Source organism: Eschrichtius robustus, chromosome 17 (assembly GCF_028021215.1).
Source record: "Eschrichtius robustus isolate mEscRob2 chromosome 17, mEscRob2.pri, whole genome shotgun sequence".
Taxonomy (NCBI): Eukaryota; Metazoa; Chordata; class Mammalia; order Artiodactyla; family Eschrichtiidae; genus Eschrichtius; species Eschrichtius robustus.
In genome coordinates this window covers 4,836,215-4,855,898 of record NC_090840.1, presented here as the reverse complement: position 1 = coordinate 4,855,898, position 19,684 = coordinate 4,836,215, and the positions used below count along the sequence as shown (strand labels likewise).

The window sequence follows — 19,684 nt, the reverse complement described above, 5'->3', positions numbered from 1 at the left end:
ATAAATAGGCAGGAAAAGAGTCTAGGAAGAAAAATCCTAAAATATCACAATGTTCATCTACAGGTGATGGGGCTGCAGGTATTTTGGGGTTTGCCTTTTTCATCTTCCTATCATATATATATCTGTGAATAGGAAATTATATATATACATTATATATATTTAGATATATACAATTATATACATACACATTTTATATACATATATATATATATAATTTCCTATTCACAGATATATATATGTATACACACACATATCAGAGTCTGAAGGACCTTAGGTCACATTATTATATAAGGGTAATTAATTACCCTTATTCTAAAATTTTAAAAGATTTTTTCATTTTGTGTAAATTATATATATTTATATATATTACACACATATGTGTGTCTTTATTATATATATGTATATATATAAAACATGTAATATACACGCACATACATAAACTTGTACAAAAATGGATAAAAATTTTAAGACAAGAGAATCTGAACCCATGGCCTAAGGTCCTTCAAGCCCTGTTAATCTGCGAGAGTAAGGAATCTGGGGAGGACGTAGCTGGAGCCGTCGTCTTTGCTAAGATTGCTAGGAAAGGAAATGTCAATCATGAGGACTGTCACAGACCTCAGGAAAACGGCTCAGCGTCCAGGAGATGCAGCCAAGTGCACTCTGGATGGACAGCGAGGGCCTGCTGGCTGTCTCAGGAGATAACAAGCACTCAGGTCCCCAGGCGTACACAAGAGGCAGGTTCAGCTGATACCTACAAGCCCCCTTCTCTTTGACTCCAAGAAAGTTGGAAGGTCGTGCCCAGATCCATGATGGGAATGAGGTGAGGGGCAGGGAAGGAGCTGGTGAGGCTGGGGGAAGGCTAGGGGCTGAGCTGTAAGACAGGAGGCCAGGGTCCTGACGCTCTCATGACAACAAATACACCGAAGATGCAGTGACGCCCCCGGAATCAATGTGCACAAAGCCGATCCCCATTTGCATAACTCTTAGTTGAGCAACTTCACACAGAGGAAGACACGGGGGATTGCTGAAACGAGCGGGGGTTTTTTGGTTTTGTTTCTCTTAAAAATAAAAGGGAACACTATGAAAACAAGATGAGCTCATGGAAACTTAGGTATCACAGGGAAATGTATCATTTAAAGGACCAGAAGAGGGAATTCAAAGCAGAGTCTGAATTATGTACTACAACCCAAGAAGTGGAAGAAACATCAACCCTGTTTCTAGCCTCAGATTTTTATGATCAATGACCCAGCCACCTATCTTTAGAAATATATAAAATGATATATTAAATTTTACTTTAAGAGGTCAGTCAGGTTTACATAAATAGATTTAACAAAAAATAGAAATTATTATGAAATTGAGAAAAAGTGAAACCAAGCCCAAGACAGCGAAAAGAAGCTGAAGGTTATATCTTACCAGAAGTTTCTGCACAATTGTTAGACACAGACCACAAATCTCCAAAAGTTTAGGTTTTCTAGAGGCTAAACCAAAGATGAAAACATGCCGCGGATAAATCTGCTTCTCTGCAACAGGCTTTCTCAGCCTCAGTACTATTGACATTTTGAGCCAAAAAACTATTTGTTGTGAGGTTTGTCCAGTGCACTGTGGGGTAGTTAGCAGTATCCTTGGCTTCTACCCACAAGATACCAGGTATGACAACAGAAATGTCTCCAGACGTTGCCAAATGTCCCCGATGAAAGCTGCATGGCAGGAAATCTGATGTTTCAATTACTGGTAATGATCCTAAGTATAGATATTTTCTGTTACAGAGTGGGGCAGAACAATATGCTTTGTCACTCATCAGTGAAAGATAGGTTTACTATTCCATTATAAAATGTAAAGGGCATAGCCAGAAATCTTGTTCAATAGAAGTCTGCCACTCTGCTTATACACACAGACAGATACAGACTCACAAAGACACACGCACACAGACCTGGTGTTTGTTGGACGAGACCCAGAAACTTTCTATGAGAAAATCATCACCCTGACGCTATACTAAAATACAGACAAACTAGTCTCATGAGATAAAGCTAGAAGAAACAGTAAGAATGATCTATTCTACCCACCCCCTCTTATGAAGAAACTAAGACTCAAGGAAGTCAAACCAAGATTAGTTACTAATAGATTTTATTTTCACTGAAGGTAACAAAAATAAACCCTCATTTAAAAGTACACTAAACAGAATAAAGAGTCCAGAAATATAGTCAATTGATCTTTCACAAAGGAGAAAGGCAATTCAACGGAGAAATGACAGCCTTTTCAACAAGTACTGGCTGGAAAAACTGGACATCCACATGCAAAAAGAAAAATTAATCTAGACCCAGATCTTACATCTTTTATAAAAATTAACTCAAAATGCATAACAGAACTAAATGTACAAATGCAAAACTATAAAACTCCTAGAAGATAACATAGGAGAAAATCTAGATGACCTTGGGTTTGGTGATGACTTTTTAGATACAAAACCAAAAGCATGAGCCATAGAATAAAAAAATTGATAAATTGGACTTCATTAAAATTAAAAACTTCTGCTCTGCAAAAGACACTGTTAAGAAAATTAAAAGACAAGCCACAGACTGGGAGAAGATCTTTTCAAAACACAAAGGACTAGTGTCCAAAAATACACAAATAATTCTTAAAACTCAATAATACAAAAACAAACAACCCAATCAAAAAATGAGCATGAGATCTGAAAAGACACCTCGCCAAAGACAGAGAAATGGCAAATAAGCCTATGAAAGGTGCTCCACATCATATGTCACGAGGGGGATGCAGATTAAAACAATGAGATACCACCACGCACCTATGAGAGTGACAAAAATCCCAAACACTGACACCACCCAAGGCTGCGGTAGAGGTAGAACAAAAGGAACAAAAAATGGTGCAGCCACTTCAGAAAACAGCTTGGCAGTTTCTTACAAAACTAAATATACTCTTAATATATGACTCAGTAATTCTACTACTTGGTATTTACCCAAATGAACTGAAAACTTCGGTTCGCACCAAAACCTGCCCGCGGGTGCTTATAGCAGCTTTATTCACAATTGCCAAAACTTGGAAGCTACCAAAACATCCTTCGGTGGGTGACTGGAGAAACAAACTGTGGTCCATCCAGACAATAGAATATTATTTATCAATAAAAAGAAGTGAGCTATCAAGCCATAAAAAGACATGGAGAAAACTTAAATGCATATTGCTAAATGAAAGAAGCCAATATGAAAAAGCTACATACTATATGATTCCAACTCTATGACATTCTGGAAAAGGCAACACTATGGAAACAGTTAAAAGTTCAGTGGTTGCCAGCAGCTGAGGGAGAGGGAGGGCTGAATGGGTGCAGCACAGGGGATTTTGAGGGTACTAAACTATATGACACCGTAATAGTGGACACATGTCATCATACCTTTGCCAAAACCCACAGAGTGTACAGCCCCAAGAGTGAACCCAATGAAAACAGTGGACTTTCGTTCAGCATAATGTATTAATACTGGCTCATCAATTGTAACAAATGTATCACACTATGCAAGATGTTAATAATTAAGGGAAACCGAGGGGGTGGTGAGTACTACATGGAAAACCCTCTGTACTTTCCACTCAGTGTTTCTGGAAACCTAAAGCTGCCCTGAAAAATAAAGTCTATTAATTTTTTTAAAGTATATTGTGATAGAATAGGCATCAAGCCACATACTTCTGAGTGAGTATTTCAGAAAAACGTATCCCCAGTTTTGAAAAGACTATTGCCTTAAAATATTTCTGCTGAGAAAAGTTGTACACAGCTTCTAATGTGCCCCTTCCAGGCAGCCAATATTCTTTACAATGATCAAGGGCAGGCTGTTACCTGCTCTGCCTTAATCATCGTGATGTAAAACACAATCGAATTTCATTCAATCTTCTTGACTGAATTCCCAAACGTCTACAATTTTAGCTTGGAAAAATAACTGGCAAGAGGTAGAAGTTCTATTAATGTTTAATAATAAAGTGGTATTCCTAACAATATGCCTGTAGCCATTTACGATAAATGCAAGATACGACTGATTTAGACATAAAAAACGGCAGGCAGAGACCATCTGATAATGCAGCCCTGAGTACGCACACATATTTGCATAGTGAACAGGATTTTATCAGAAATTAGTAATCCTGCAGAAGCACCGCTGTCAACCAGTAGTTCAGTAAGTCGATTAAGTAAAAATAGGACGGGTGGCAGATGCGTAAACTACATGGTACCATTCAAGGGACTATTGTAGAGCCACTGAAATTGAGGATAAGAAAGTGGTTGGATCTGGCGAGTAAAACTGGATCAGGGACGCTAGGAAGGAGGGGTAGGTGTCTGATGTTTCGTGTTAAAGCTTTTTAGTCGTTTTGCTTTTTAAATTATGTGCAAGTATCACCTTGAAAGTGATACGCACTCATTTTTAAGGATGGCTAAAAGAATTCTGTGACTAAATTTTAAAAAAATGTTTATAATGTAATTTTTTAACAAAGCGAGGTTAAAATTTAACCTACATTGTGATCACATATGTAGAAAAGAGTTCAGAAAGGAACATGGAAATCAAATTAAATCAAAATGGGGGGAGAATCACTACAGTGTTATGATATGTGATGGGTTTTTAAATTACAAATTAAAAACACTTGCTTATTACAATAAAAGAAACTAATCTTTAGAAATTTTTTTAAAAATTAAATCAAAGGTAAAATAAAAACACTTTCACACTTCTATGGTCAGTTTTTATTTTTCTCCCTCTCCATTGCCAACATGTCTATGATAAGCTACACTGTTTTACTTTCATAAAAATATAGTGGTTGAAAAGAAAAAAAAAAAAAAGGGACTTCCCTGGGGGTCCAGTGGTTAGGACTCCGTGCTTCCACTGCGGGGGGCACGGGTTCGGTCCCTGGTGAGGGAACTAAGATCCCACATGCCGCATGGTGTGGCCATACATTAATTAACTAATTAATGAATGAAAAATACAGTGGTTGAATTAAACGTGAAACACAGGGAGCCAGTTACTTACGCCAGCCATCTCAATGCAGCGTGGCCTCGTAGACTCTGCATGAACTGGGAGGCCAGCGGCCCCAAAGGTGCAGTTTCTGTCCTGCTGCCTGGATGGCAGGGCCGCCTCACTTCCCTCCGATGCAGTGGGGGAGGCATCGCATCATCCCCACGGGGCTGGGCTGGAGTTCAGGGGCGTCCAGGGAGACAAAGGCACAGAAGGCCCTTCCTTCCCGTGGCCTGGCTCCCACTCTCACCCCCCGAGCTTGTGGTAAAGTGTGATGGCTACAAGCCAGGCAACGACTCTAACCTGGGAGACCAGAGGTCACGGGGGCCAAGACTTCTTTAAACAAAAGAAGTAAGGAAGAGAGAGGATTGGAAACCATTCCCTGGACTAATTAGCTTGAGGACAAAGCCCTGACTTACCAAGAGTAGTGTAAGATCCCAGATGCCGGCAGAGAGGATCACTGTACACTCACTCCAGGAGTTTGAAAGTGCAAAAGAGGAAACTGAGGCCAGGGCTGGGTCCACAGTTACTCTCTTAAAATAGGTGCGGCCCAGAAGCATCATAAGCTGGAGGAGAAGAAAGAGAAGGCAGAGAACAGGCCTACACCGTGGTTCCCAAACGGTGTGCCGAGGCACCCCAGGGCGCCGCGGCGAACTCCCGGCGTTCCTGGGGATATTTCACATTTTCAAGGGAAACACAAGGGCCTCTGCTGGACACTGCGAGAACTACCAGCTCCACCTTAGATTGTGCTGTGCCCCTTTCACCCGCTCACATCTGCCTGCAAGCGGATTCTCTGGGGTTGCTGCGATAAAAAGCAGCTATCCCATGAAGATAAACCTGGGTCAGGAAGTGAGGATGGTGGGATCCAACTAAGATCCCAAGAGTTGAGAGGGCGTGTGGCACAGGTACACACACCCCCTCAGTCATGTCCATGTGGGAGAACAGACAACTGTTCTGTTTTTGCTTTCCGTGGGTGTGTATCATTTTTTCCAAGGGTACTACGTTGTTACAACAAATGCAGATGAAGCGGTTTGGACCCACCTCCCTAGTCACTGGAACCCTGTGGTGCCTCTTGTGCTCTAGGATTGCTGTGAGAAAGTTACTGTGAATGTAATTTTCACTGGCTGTGAACCAAGGGGCTTTGGGAACCTATGAGCCTGTACCTTTAAAAAGGGACGAGCACCAGGAGAGCACAGGGCAGGTGGGTGCTGTCAGCTGGAGCTGCCAGGCTGCAAGAGCACAGGGTGCGGCCCCTGCGGGTGCACCTGGGGGGAAGGGGGGCGGGGCGGGCTGCCCTTCACGTCGCCTGCCTGCCCTACTCTGAGGAGAAACCACCGATTCCCAGGAAGTGCTGACACTGGAGAGGATGCCCCCGGTCACTTTCGGAAAATTCTACACCACCTGGACAGCATGATGGCTCTTCTGTTGAATTTCCATTATTCTTAGTGCAGATTTCTCATTTTTCTCACCACCCTCATCACCCAGGCTCAAAAGCTCTGTCATCTCTGTGACATCCAGGTCCCACGTTATCCTCTGGAGTCAGGTCTCCATGAAGTCCTGTCGTCTTCACAATGTAACCATGCTGGGCTTCTAGACTTAGGGAAATGCATGGACCAGACAAACAGTGTCATTCTGACAGTTTTCCCCTACATTGGTCTTCTTTCTCTACTTTATGATATTAATGACTCAAGGGTCCGCTTTAAGTACAACTGTTCTGGGTGGTGTGGTCACCTCCTAGCCGGCCTCTGTGGCATCGGTCTTTTCCCTACTCTTTGCTCAAGTTTGTGAATTATCATTTCATCATATCATTGATATTCAAAATCCTTCAGACTGCCTTCTACTATTTACCTGATTAAATGAATGAATACATACGTGTACTCAGAGCCAAGCTTCAAAACTGAGATGTCCTCTCACTCACCGCCTCCCTGCCCACCTCTCCATATTTACATGACATGAATGTAGATTACAAGATCTATTTTATCATCTGTCTGTCTCTCCTTGCAGGACTGCAAGCCCCGTGAAAGTAGAGATTTTTGACAGGTCTGTGCCCTGTGGTATTGCCAGCCCAGAGAACGGTGCTTGGTGCTTGGAAATGCGCTATACGTGTTCATCATCGCATGGAATGCCCAGTAGAATAAATGCTCAAGAAGTGTTAGACATTATTATCACTACTATACCACCACCTCGAATTCTGCTACCAACACCTCTCCTATTGCCAACAGGATAAGACCTCAAATATTCAACTTGCCCCTCACAGCCCGGCTCCACTCCACCTCGACACCGACCGTGTCCAGGACAGAAACGTGTATTTATTGACATGGTGGCACCATCCTGCTTTCCCCGTTTAGGCAAATCCCACTGATCCTCCAAAGCCGCATTCAAACCGAGTCTGGTCTACATCCCTCTCTGCCAGACTACTTCTCTCCATAATCGATTCGGGACGTCGCCACAAGCCCCGGGACGCCTCTGACGGTCCTGTTTCACGTGGTTCTGTAGCTCTTGCGTTGGCTCTTGTTAATATGTGGGCGGCTCTCTCCTCCATGGAGACTGTAAACTCCTTGAGATACTATATCTGCTCTGCCTCTCACCCTGCTTCCACCGCCGAGACACACACAGTCCCCCTACCTGGTCACCATGATGCAGCAAAACACCTTCGCTGAATTAAAGTTGAACTTGGAAACCCCATGGACTACAGTTTGTGGTCAGAAGCAGTTCTGTACGCAGATCCCATTCTTTTTACTAGCCACAACCTCTCTGGTTTATAACAGATGATCAGAAAATGTTAGTTCCCCAAACTGCTTTAGTTTCAGACATATCTAGACCATGACCGCCGTCAAGATGCCCCCATTCACTGGAGTCTGCGACCATTTAAAGAATTCGGGCTGAAATCTCTACTTAATAATTTTGCCCAAAATGAAGGAGCCCAGCGCTTTAGGATGAGGAAATGTGGGTCCAATCTGGTTCCTGCATTTATTAAGAGCCATATAAACATCAGCAAGTTACTTAATTAAACGTCATTCTACTTGGGACTTCCCTGGTGGCGCAGTGGTTAAGAATCTGCCAGCCAACACATGGTCACGGGTTCGAGCCCTAGTCTGGGAAGATCCCACATGCCACGGAGCAGCTAAGCCCGTGCGCCACAACTACTGAAGCCCACGTGCCTAGAACCCGTGCTCCGCAACAAGAGAAGCCACCGCAATGAGAAGCCCACGCACCGCAACGAAGACCCAATGCAGCCAAAAATAAATAAATAAATAAAAAAGAAATCTAGCACCAATGGGACAATCTGTTTAAAAAAAAAAAACCTTCATTCTACTCATCTGTACAATGTAGATAACACTCCTCCTTCAAGGGTTATTGTGAGGATTAAACGCAAGAGCCTAAGTTAAATGCCCCGCCTCAAAAAAGTGAACAATCGGTTACTTCCGTTTTCCCTCCCTGTCCCCCAAAACAGGGAGAGCCAGATTATAGTGACACTATCGCACGTAAGTGAAGAAAAGGCTCATGTGACTTTTGGCACACAAAAAAATTGCTAAATAAAAATTGCTAAGGAGGCTTTAGCTCTATACATGTAGCTGAGGAGTGTGGATTCCACTGCAACTAAAGCACTGCAGTTTCCACAGCACTGCAGCCGACCTCTAAGGAACCCCACCTCCACCTCCATCCCAGCCCTCTGTTCCCGTTACTGAAATGGAAGTGGTCCAGATTTCAGACCTCTCCCCATCTCACACTGGGCTCCCCTCAATGAGTCCGCTCAGTTCTTTGACTGTCTTTACAGCCTCACTCACCTACTTGGCAGGCAAACGAGTTCCGTATCTGCAGCTCTTTCTTTTTCAGTTGGCTTTGAGTCTTTTCTCTGATTTTGTCACCGAGAGAGTAAAAACCCGAAGAATTCTATTTTGGGCCTCAAGGCGTGTTAGGCTGAAGGACCAAGGGAACAAAGGAGCAAAGAGCTGGAACCCAACTCAGTCCTGGGTTCTCCACTCCCCAGGTTTACACCAAAGGATAAAGCCGCCTCTATCCAGCTTCGGTGCCTTCAGAGCCGAGGCCCAAGCCCGTCACGGCAGTCACTGTGTCCTGAGTTCCTCCTGCAAGGTGGCCGTTCTCTGCCCATCACCCCTCCACCTCCGTCCGGGATGCCCTCCAACCAGCCTCACGCTGAGCAGGAGGGTCAGGACGGGCACATTAGGCCTTTCAAGCAGCCCCAGGAGGAGGAAGTTTCTTGTTCCCACGGGCCTGGGTTTTTCTCTTTTGGGTGTGTTTTCTCTTTCTGAAACCAGGAAGCTCGATTTGCCTAATGGTCAAACCCAAAAGGATTACAGATTCTTTCTGCAAGAACCCACAGTCCCATGGTCCATCCCCCCCTGTTAAAAGCAGTCTGTTTCCAAACCACCCCGACACAAGGGGGGCTTTCTGTTCTCCCCAGTGAAGCCTGTTCTACACCATTATTGTGATGAAAAATACTATATTAACAGATCACTCATATTTCTGTTTGCCCCCTCTCACCAAAACGCTAAAAGTGCAAACACTAAATTATATCTCAATTCCCTAAAGAGACAGAAATCACACTTTCTTTTCCCTCTGCCTCTCAGTGCACTCACTTGCAAACTGAGGCCACTGCCCCCTACCCCCAGGGCCAGTGTAGGGGGAGCTGAGCTGGTCCCCAGGGCGCCCACTCTGGGAGGGCTCTTGTCAGCAGCACTTATGCGCGGTTACCCACAACTGCCTGATTCTTCCCAAAGAATCCTTTCTGCGTTTGTCACTCAATTTAATTCTTTTAAACGTATTTTCAGTTGCGCTGGCGAATGCAGTATGTCCTGTGTTTGGTCCATCAATGTATTTATTAGGCCACGATTCCTAACCTGAGCTGCGCATTAGAACACCATGGGGGCTTTTAGGGGAAATGCCCCGGCTCTACCCCAGACCATTTAAATCAGGATCTCTGGGGGTCAGGTCTGGGCGACAGTATTTTAAAGTCTCCACAGGTGAACAAGTAACTCTAAGACTTTTAGGTGGTGGTGAGTGCGATGCAGAAAAAGCAGGGTAGCAGAAGCAGGAGGGACGGGATGGTGGGTGAGCAGGTCTTTGTGAGAACGTGCTTAAGCCGAGGACCCCGTGGAAGGGAACGGCCCCGCGGAGTCCCGCATGCGGATCAGAGACAGAGTGGGCGGTGCGCTGGGCTGACCCAGCATCAGAGGCAGGAGGTCGGCGAGGTGCCACGTCCCCCAAGCACCCTGGCTGCTTCCCACTGCAGACTTGCTTACTCAGCCCTTCCTTCACCTTGGGGCACTTTTGTGCAATACCTCAGCTTCCTTCCAATACTTCCCCCTTTCTGCTTACCAGAGCCAGAGGAGGTTTCCATGGAAACCCAAAGAATTTCTACTAATGCCGCAGGTTATTTAGTTTAAATTCATCTTATGCATGGAGTCATAGTTGACAAACGTGGAACTTCACATCAGGAAATCTGGGGGAATTTATTACAGCCTAGACCACTGAGTATCCCAAAAGTGTTCCTTTACCTTGCCTGGACCTCCATCTCCTCACTTGTATATCACGGGGGTCAAACTAAACACCCACCTCTTCCAGCTCAAATTCTGTGCATCTATGCATCTGGGGTCATTGTCACTTGTTGAATCTAATATGGGAGAGACATAGGAGGCACAAATACCTGCCAGACATGGGCCTCTCCCCAAGGAGCCGAGGGGATTAGTCCTGGGGTACGTGTAGGCTAATTCCCCAGGGTGCACATACTCGGGGAACTCTTTTCTTCCCTTCTTTCTTCAGTTCATGTCACCAGCTCATTAGCACCATCTCCCCCTCCCACACTCCCTCAACTTCACAAGTCTGATAAAATATTATTAGTGTCTGCACTGTGTAGAAACATTTAAAGAGCATTTTCAAAGCATGACTCTCCCTGACCTCAGTCATCACCCCAAATTACCAAAACCGGGTCTTTTCTTTTTCTGTCTGTACACACACACACACACACACACACACACACACACACACACGCACAGTGTTACCATCCCCACATCTCTAGTTTAGAGCCAGATAGAGGTCAGTGTGTGCTCGTCTCTCAGGGGTGGGGCATCGTGACATTCAGCACACAATGAGGGATTTATGTCTTCCTTCACATCTGGTGCTCAGGAATCACATCAAAGGCAGGACACCCATTTGGAACCATTGTTCCAGGGTAAGTGTCTACACCGCTGCCCTCTGATGTAAATGCACGGCTCCATTGCTCTATGATCTACACTCTGCCCACGCCTTCCTGAGTGGTGTCATGTTTGGAAATCAGGCATAAATCTTTCAAAATCACCCAAAGTAATCTGATAATGTCCAGAAGCAGCAGAAAGTTTCTCCTGAGAAGCACGATGTTTAAATGAGAAAAGAGCATATGATGGGAAACACAGCCTCATCAGTTCTAATCTACTGGTTTTAAATAGCTAACGTCTATTTAACTCCTACTGTGTACCTGGTACTGTGTCAAGCACTTTACGTGGACTCTTTCATTCAGTACTTAGGACAATCCTGCATATACTACTATCATCTCCATTTAACAGATGAGAACGTTGAGGCTTAGGCAGGTAAAGTAACTTTTCCAAGGTGACAGAGGCAGTAAACAACGGAGCCAGAGTTGACCTGCTCGCTTTCGGGTAAGCACCATTTGCCCAAAAAATCCTAAGAGTCCACATCTGAGCGCACACGGTGAAAGCGAGGACCGCCGTGCCCCACTGCCCACCCAGAATGGCTGCCTCTGGGAGTGGGTGAGACCGGCTGTCGGATACTGGCAGGTAGAGGGATCCTTAGTGGGTGGGGTGAGGCTGGCAGAGAGCAGGGGCAGGAAAGAGCGATTACAGAATACACCTGTTCAGGGCAGAAATGGGCGGATACAAACATCTACTCAAGAAATGTTACAAGTCCCCTCCTGATGCTTTACAGAAGAAGACAGAGTCAACATTTCTGAGCTGGAGAAGGCTGAAGAAGTCATCTAGGCCAGCAACCTCAGCATCTCCTGGCAACGGCTTAGAAAGGCCAGCTCCCAGCTGGACCTCAGGCATCACTGTCTCGTCTATAAAACAAGGAGGTTGGACTAGTGAATCAGTGGTTCCGGAACTTCAGCAGGTGTAAGAATTGCTGGAGGGTTTGCTCAACCTCAGGTCACTGGTTTCACCCAAAGAGGGTCTGATTCTGCAGATCTGGGCAGTGGGGGGGGTGGGGGGTTGGCATTTCTAACCAGAGGCTTGAGGATGTCTGGAACGGCGGAACAAAATCGTAAAAGATCAGGCAAAGAATGGGAAGAGTTGCAGTGGAAAGCAAGCAGCATCCAGTTCTAGAATTCAGAGAGCTTGGACAGCCGCAATGCACTGTGATGGAAATTGAAATGAAAAGACACATTTTCAAAAGGAAGAACAGATAACAGATTAGGCTTTAAGACAAGGTACAGCCTCAGTCAACCCATGTTTAATATACGAATTATAAAATGGATCTTTTCATCTAATTAACAAACCCATCTCTACTCCCTGTCTATTTGGACGTCATTCAATTATCCCAATTCAAAGCAGGAGAAACCTCAGGCACACAGAGGGCTGAGAGCCCCTCCAAGTCCAGCGGCCCTGGACCCCCCAACACGAATCCACTGCCGCTGTTCACCTTCTCTGCGTCTGTCTGAAACAGCTCCTTTGTTACAAACAAAAGGAACAAGGTCAGGGGGTGAAAAAGACAAAACAGCAACTGCCTTGATCTTCCTTCCTTTACCAAGTAGGTAAGTCTTCTGGATTTTGTTCTGAGATGGTGTTTTCTCATGTCTGGGAGGGGAGAGGGGGGCTGGCGGGAAAGAGGTCCAAGGAGCACAGCCTCCACGGAGATTGCTGTCTGGATTCCCAGTAAAATTCTGGAACGGAGGCCCCAGGGCCCCAGGGCTTGGCCTGGTAGCTGGACGCCTGCAGACGGTCTCAGCAGGGCCCAGTCAAGGCTGCTGGTCGGCCTGACCCACGCACATGGTCCCTCCCTCTCTGAGCCCCAAAGGGGCCCGACACTCTCACACGTGGAAACAGGAGCATTCTTGCTTTTTCTTCTCCACTGTCACTTGAAGGGAACATCTGCCCCCTAAGGTGTGGGGTCATCCCAGCAGGTTTCACGTTAACACATAAAACGCTTCTAGGGAGCAGAGGCTGGCCTCCTGAGGACACTCAGTGTCCCCGAGCCCCTCAGCATTAGGGCCTGGACCCCCCGCCTTACCTCAGAACCCTACACTACCAACAGAGCTGAATTTAAAATTCTCCAGGGGCTTCCCTGGCGGTCCAGTGGTTAGGACTCCACGCTTCCGCTGCAGGGGGCACGGGTTCGATCCCCGGTCGGGGAACTAAGCTCCCGCATGCTGTGTGGTACGGCCAAAAATAAAGAAAAAAATTAAAATAAAAAACCTCTCCAACCTGGCTTTCCTTCCTCTTGCTTTCCCTTTACCATTCTCCCGCCACTCCCTCACACACACACACACACACACACACACGCTCACGCAGACTCACACTCAAGTACACACACAGTCGCACTCACACACACACCATCCACCACGCTGCACGCTGCTATTTCCAGTTACCTTTCCAAAAACAACGACAGCTGTCCCCCCCCGTTTCCTTGTTCCTCACAGGACAGGGCTGGGCAAGAATCGCCCTTCACGACAACCTACGTCCCGGGCTTCATAAGCCGTCTGCATCACCCCGACACACCCTGTGGACCAGCCCCACGGAAACCCAACCCTGAGGCCTCCATCCTCCTCCGAACCATCGCACCTGCTTCTTCCTGGAATAACACCCGCCCTCCCCCCTCCGCCCGCCCCATAAGCAGCTTCCTTCTCCTTGTTTCAAGTGAACCATTTCAAATCCCGCGTCCTGTGTGGAAAGCTGTCCTGAGCTGCCAGGCAGAACTGCCCATCCCTCCAGCCTCACATCTCATCCACGTAGCACCCTCAGTGCCCAGGACGCCGCCAAGCCCATCAGCAAACACTCAACAAACTCTGAAGAATGATTTAACTAATACAATCATTTATGTCCAATTATTTCACCTTCAGCCTCTCAAAAGGCTCTTTCACTCACACCTTCAAGACAGTTGCAATTCAACAATTATTATTTTTTCTATAATTAATTTATTTATTTTTGACTGTGTTGGGTCTTCATTGCTGCACGCAGGTTTTCTCCAGTTGCAGCGAGCAGGGGCTGCTCTTCATTGTGAAGCACGGGCTCTAGGCGCGCAGGCTTCAGTAGTTGTGGCACGTGGGCTCCGTAGTTGTGGCTCGTGGGCTCTAGAGCGCAGGCTCAGTAGTTGTGGCGCACGGGCTTAGTTGCTCCGCGGCATGTGGGATCTTCCCGGACCAGGGCTCGAACCCGTGTCCCCTGCATTGGCAGGCGGATTCTTAACCACTGCGCCACCAGGGAAGTCCCAACGACTATGTTTTAATTCTTTCACTCAAGCCAGTGTTTTCCAGATTTGCTAGTTCACAAGAATGACTGAGATATTTGTTAAAAATACAGATTCTTCACCCCTCAAATTTTCTTTGTGCCCCTTTGTAATTCCTCCCCCTTGCCACTTCATATCCCTTCCCTAACCCCAGGAAACCCTGACCTGCTGTCAATATAGATTACTCTGCATTTTCTAGAAATATATCTGTATATATATACATATATATATAGAATATGTACTCTTTGTTTCCTTTCAAACAACAGAATTATTTTGAGATTCATCCAAGTTATAGCATGTATCATTATTTTTATTACAGAGTAGTATTAAATGATATAATTATTACCACTATTTTTTTATCCATTCACCGTTGATAGACGTTTGAGTTACTTGCAGTTTTTGTCTACTACAAATAAAGCTGCTTTGAACATTAAAAAAAAAAAAAAAAAAATACAGATTCTTGGGCCCTGCTCTAGGCAGACCCCTGAATCCGAATCCACATGGAGAGTGTGGGCGTTTGTAGCAAACAGTACAGGTAATTCTTTTACTGATTTTGACTACGGGCACATTTTGCCCCCCACTAAAATGTGAGCTGTTTTGGAAAGAGAGCAACATAGTAAACTCTATTGACTATTCGTAACTTAATGTGAATTTTTGGTAAAATGCTTTATTAAAAGATTTAAATAGAAGGGATGGAGAAAAAGAAAAAGTCATGGGATGGGTCCAGTTTTGATTTTTGCAAAACATTCTCTGGATATGAGGCCACTTTACAGCCAAACCCTCTGTAATCAAAATACTTATCTAGTCAAGTGGCTTCTTCCTGTATAAGAATAAAGTCAAGGTGAATGAACTTTTTACAAGGGCTGCTTTAAAAGAAATTATAATACTTGTTGTCCATTTTTTTAAAGATGTATCTTTTTAATCAGGAAATGCAATATCACAGCTCGCGTACTCTTGTTTTTCCCTCATAATGATAGAATTTCTTATTTAGGCTAAAATGTCAGAAAATACTTAAGTGCAGCCATGCACTTAATTGTAATGTTGGATCTTATAATTGTAATGTTGGGTCTAATTGTAATGTTGGGTTTTATAAAAGTTGTGACAAAGACACTTTTGTGTCCGGTTTATCTCGGCTGTCCTTGGTCGCCCACATAACCACTTCATTGCAAAAATTGTCTTGTTTCATTATGCCTATTGATGGATCCTTAAAGACACATTGCAAAAGAGGCACACATCACAACTACTGAAGCCCGCGCGCCTAGAGCCCGTGCTCTGCAACCTACAACAAAGAATAGCCCCTGCTCACCACAACTAGAGAAAGCCCGCACACAGCAACGAAGACCCAATGCAGCCTAAATAAATAAATTAAAAAAAAAAAAAGGAGGCACACAGAAATCTGTTACATAATGAAATAGAAATATTCTTTAGTCCAATTCCTAGGAAGTACATTTCTTTCTTCCACTGTTTCTCTTAGCAGCAGCTTAGCTGGGGTCTAAATATTCACCTAGAAAATAGCTTGTCCCAGTCACACTGTGTCCTGAATTGCTTCTCTCTCTTCCATTGGAGCAGAGAACAGGGGAGGGGGAGGGGAGACGGCTGGAGGGGTGGGCCTGGACGGGGGACAATCCAAGAAACGTCCACGTCTTCCTGTTTACGTGCCCTTAAATAAGGCTTGTCAGCCTCACAACGCACATGTTCCCCTCCCTCATCTTCTCCAGCCCAGTAAAGGAACCCCCAGGTGCCGAGGTTGGAAACCCAGAAGTCACCCTAGGTTCCTCTTTGGCTCACTCCCCAGATCCAGCTCATCAGCGAAGTCTCCCCGTGGACATCCACCGCCTGTCCCCAGTCTCACCCCCTCAGCTCCGCCACCATGGCCTCTCACTGCCAGAGAAAATGCAGGACACCCAGTTACACTGGCATTTCACGGAAATGGCAAATCATTTTTTAATATAAGTATGTCCCCAATATTACATGAGATATACTAAAAATTCATTCATTACATACCTGAAATTTAAGTTTAATCTGGCATTCTGTATTCTTATTTGCTAAATCTGGTGACCCTATCTGCCCCCGCATTCCCTACAGGGCCAAATCTTTATCTGTTGATTAAAGTCCTTCCACAGCTTTGTTCGGAAATAAGATTTAAGTTCTTTACCGAGGGCTTCAGGGCCCTTGGCTGGAGAAGGCAGGAGAGGTTGGAGAGGCCCTCTGCCTGCCTGTTTACCCTCTCTCACCCTAATGCTTTGGCCATCAGAAACCTCTTTCTTCTCTGCAGACACCCAAGCTCATCCCCACCTCAGGTCCTTTGCACTTGCTGTCTCCTCAGCCTCGAGCCCTCCCCTGCTGGGTGTCTCCCACTCTCCTCATCACAGCCCGGAAACGCCACGCTCCCCTGGCAACCTAGCCAAAGCAGCACCCCCGACCCCCGTGCGCCCTCCATCGCAGTACTTAAACTTTCCGCAAAGCCCTTCATCCAACCTGGAAGCGGTTACTGGTGTATGGTCTCTTTGTCCTGACTGGCAACGCCCGCACCTCAGAGCAGAGCCTGCCTCTTGTTCACTGTCTCCAGGGCACCCAGACCTGAACCTGGCACTGAATCGTCCCTCTAAGACCTATTGCTGATGAACGAATGAATGAGTTTCCCGCCTGTGAAATGAGATTTCCTTACATTCTAAGCAGTCTTCACTTTGGCATGTTCAACTTTCATAATAATATGTTGACATCCCTAAACAACCTTTCCTGCCCCAGACTCAGACTTTTCCCCATCAAACAGCGAATGCACAGTTGCACGGTGTTGCTGCTTGCCCCTCCAAGTTCAGTCACCAGGAGCCCTGTCTCAGTCAGTACCCGGTGCAGTGCGTTACTTGAGTGTTTCATTGTATTTTAAACTGGTAATTAAAAAAAAAAATTTAGTGGAAAGCCAAAAGACCAAGGTGTTGATATGAATGCTATAAAAAGCAACAAGATGAAAATTACAAGGTAGGTTGAAAGCAGGGACTCTTCAGCCTTAAGCAAAACCCTCTTTTCGGTGTAAGCTCATCGCCTTATTGTGAAGAAAATGCACGCAACTTGAGACCATGGGTGAAATGCTGAACGTATATTGATAACTGAGTCTAAACAGGAATATGGAATTTCGAAATGGTACAAATTGTTCAGCTGTCCGGGAATGGAAGCGCTTATCACATACGACTCTATTTCTGGCTTTCGGGCTTAGGAGAGGGAGAAGGAGCTGCTGTGGACCGTCTGTGGCACAGCTGAAAAGCGAGGCAGTGGGTCCTCACACTGTGGCGTACGACGACCCCTCCTGTTATTTTGTAATCTTCTTGATTCCTGGCAATTGTTGGAGTTTCTGAAGAAGAAAAACCTGAAGTTTTCGTTTGGACTCTTCCGGGCTGCTAGAGGAGCAGAATATTGGCAGTGGTCATCCAGGCCCTTTGGGTTGTTTAGATCAGCAATTTGAAGGCGGGCCAGGAAACCACAGGACACAGGAGGTAGGGAAGTGCCTAAGGCCCCGTGTTGGGTGGGAGAACCCGTGAGCTGACTCCAGCAAGAAGAAAGAAGACACGCAAACACACACGCTAACTAGAAGCAATCGTTCCAGGAAGTCGTGCAAAATGCTCCCCATTTCAAGATTCTAAATGCTCACATGGTTTCTTTAACCATCTAACAGATAGAGCTGTGAAAGATACAGGCACCTATTTTCTTTGAGAAAAGCTTGGAAATGGACCAGGCCGAGTCCTGACATGGGGACCACTTGGCGTTCAGCACACGTGCACGAAAGCCTTCCTCACATGGATGCCAGGGGAGGGCAATGAGCAGGACCGTCTCCATCCTTGGGAGCTCGGGGCCAGTGGGAGAAGCAGGCAAATCGACACTGACACTGACACTGATGGGACAGGTGCCCAGCCGAGGTGTGTGCCGTGCGCTTCGGGGCCACAGAGGGAAGCAGACGGTCCTGCGTGCCCAGGCTGGCTTCCCGTATGCATGAGGCCAATGCCTCAGTTCCAGCTGAACTGACCTCACCACATGACAGTGTTTTTACTTTGCTTTTCTTATTGAGGCAAAATGCATACAGAATGTTCTGGAGATGAATGGTGATGATGGTTGCAGAACAGTGTGAATGTTCTTAATGCCACAGAACACTTAACAATGGCTAAGAGGGAATTCCCTGGCGGTCCAGTGGTTAGGACTCTGCACTTTCACTGCCGAGGGCTCGGGTTCGATCCCTGGTCAGGGAACTGAGATCTTACACGCTGCGCGGAGCGGCCAAAAAAAGAAAAATTAAAACATTTTTAAAAATTAAAAAAATAAATATGGTTAAGATGGTAAATGCTGTGTTAGGTCTATTTCGCCACAAGAAAAACAAACAAGAAAAATAAATTTTAATTATTACCCCCCCAAAATGTGTACACGGTGAAATGCACAGATCTTAAGTACTGTATGAGATGGGTTTTGGTAGATGTCTCCACCCACATTCCCACCTTCCAAAACAAGACACAAAACGGCCCTATCACCTCAGTCCCCTTGTGTCCCTTTCTAAGTCACCCATTCCCCATGATCACTGTTTTTGACCTTCATAGAAAGGAAGTCAGACAGTACATATTTCTTTCTGTCTGACTTATTTCACTTAATATAGTGTTTTGGAGATTCAACCAGTTGTTGTATGGAGAAATATCTTTTTCTGGTTCAAGTAGTCCCATTTTATGAATATATCATCCAGATTTATTGAACCACTCTTCTGATAATGAATATTTGAGAATTTCTAGGGTTTTTGTTTTTTATGTATATATTATGAAAAGAGCTGCCATATACATCACTGTACACATCTTTTTGTGGACATCTGCTTTCATTTCTCTTGCATAAATACCTAGAAGTGGAAAGGCTTGGCTGTGAGGCATTTGTATGTTGAATTTTATAAGAAATCGCCGAAGGGCTTCCTGCAGTGGCTGGACCATTTCCACTCCAGTCTCCCCACAATCTCGCCAGCACGCTGGGATTGTCAGTATTTTTTTTTAACGGACCGTGATGGCTCACTGAACCAGCATGAATGATGCCGAGAAAAGGGTAACGGCCCTCGGACAGGGCTACTGGTTTCCCGGAGGGCTACTCCTTCCATCCAGGCCGGAGGGCTACCACCCCTGGCTCAGCTGGAGTTTAAATGGGGCTCATTTATTTTCTTTCCTTTTCTTTTTCTAACAAACCACTTTCGCATACTCTTTCACAACCAATCCTGATAA

General features: G+C 45.5%; 1 protein-coding gene across 4 annotated transcripts in view; it reads right to left on the bottom strand.

Moving 5' to 3' along the window:
- LYN (LYN proto-oncogene, Src family tyrosine kinase) overlaps positions 1-19,684 on the bottom strand; it is a 111,035-nt gene that overhangs the window by 68,157 nt on the left and 23,194 nt on the right. Inside the window, exon 1 of one of the 4 annotated variants that reach the window (XM_068526038.1) lies at positions 5,411-5,429. The exons of the other annotated variants lie outside the window; for them this stretch is intronic. The gene's annotated coding sequence lies outside the window, so the exon portion shown is untranslated. Of the gene's footprint in view, positions 1-5,410; positions 5,430-19,684 lie in introns of those variants that run through there. 4 annotated transcript variants of the gene reach the window in all.